Raw genomic sequence first — 1,545 nt, 5'->3', positions numbered from 1 at the left:
AAAAATAGGATAGATATCTAGCTGCTTTCTCTTAATTCAATGAGAAGAAAAATTTGTACTAATAGTATTTGGACAGGATATCTTGTCTGCTTCTTGTACTATGAATAACCACTAAGAAGATAACAATATGCAATATAATTATTGAAACTGTCCTATTAATTGGCTTTGAAACTGTCTCATTGGTGTTTCTAAATAAAATTAATTTAAAAAAGTTATCTGTGAAAAAATAAAAAATAAAGTTCATCAAATATTCTTCTATGCTACTGAAATTTTGACTGTAGAATATTTAGTCTTCTGAAAATATCTTACGAGTATTTGTAGATGATCTAAAACATGCATATATTTTTCAAAGAAATTTTTTTCTCTGGCTGAGTCTCCACACATCGGTGCAGATAGACAGCATTCCAGTTGGCCATTGGTATGGCAAATCGTGCTGCACTGTAGGAGCTGGTGCGACTTCAAGGAGAGCATTGCGGGGCCTCAAGCAACAGAAGGACGACGCCCAGTACATTGAGGAAGAAGTGGCAAAACTCCTGAAACTGGAGGCACAGCTGGGCCCTGATGAAAGCAAACAGAAGTTTGTGCTCAAAATCCCCAATGCCACAAGAGACTATAGTCCCTGGCACATGGTAGTTAGGGAGAAGGCCTTTGATGTCATCACCCACTGTTTCAAACACCATGGTACAGAAGTAATTGAACTAAAGGAAACCCTGACCAGAAAGTATGGAGAAGACTCTAAGCTTATTTTGACCTGAAGGGTGGGGAGTTGCTGTCCATTCCTTATGACCTCACTGTTCCTATTGCTCAGTATTTACCAATGAATAAACTGACCAACATTAAACCCAACCAAACAGCAAAGTTGTATCAGCAAGATAACCTAGCCATGACCTGTGGCCTATCCTGGGAATTCTACCAGTGTGATTTTGACATTGCTGGGCAATTTGACCCTATGATCCCTGATGCAGAGTGCTTGAAGATCATGAGTGAGTTCCTGAGTTTGCTTCAGATAGGAGACTTCCTGGTCAAGGTCAAAGACCAGCGCATCCTAGATGGGATGTTCACAATTTGTGGTGATCCTGATAGCAAGTTCCATACCATCTGTTCCTCAGTGGACAAGCTGGACAAGATATCCTGGCAGGATGTGAAGAATGAGATGTGGGAGAGAAGCGCCTTGCACCTGAGGTGGCTGACTACATTTGGGACTATGTCCAGGACCATGGCATTGTGTCTCTGGTGGAGCACCTGCTCCAGGATCCTAAACTGTCCCAAAACAATCAAGCCTGCAAGGCCTGGGAGATATGTAGCTGCTGTTTGAGTACCTGACCTTGTTTGACATTGCCGACAAGTTCCTTCCATCTGAGGCTTGCTCGAGGTCTGGTCTACTCTACAGGGGTGATCTATGAAGGTGTGCCACTACAGATCCCAGCCCAGGCAAGGGAAGAGCCCCTTGTCATGGGCAGTGTGGCTGCTGGAGGGAGCTTTGATGGCTTGGTGGGCATGTTCAACCTCAAAGGGCTCAAAATGCCCTGTTTGGGGCTCAACCTT

The 1,545-nt window shown here is 43.5% G+C and overlaps 2 pseudogenes; both read left to right on the top strand.

Moving 5' to 3' along the window:
* Window positions 1–1,545, top strand: part of LOC101566691 — a 105,563-nt pseudogene that overhangs the window by 70,110 nt on the left and 33,908 nt on the right.
* Window positions 421–1,542, top strand: LOC101567088 (annotated as a pseudogene).

The sequence above is a fragment of the Octodon degus genome, unplaced genomic scaffold (genome assembly GCF_000260255.1).
Source record: "Octodon degus isolate 3935 unplaced genomic scaffold, OctDeg1.0 scaffold00507, whole genome shotgun sequence".
Taxonomy (NCBI): Eukaryota; Metazoa; Chordata; class Mammalia; order Rodentia; family Octodontidae; genus Octodon; species Octodon degus.
The sequence above is the reverse complement of the archived record's forward strand: the minus strand, read 5'-3'. Positions and strand labels throughout refer to the sequence as shown.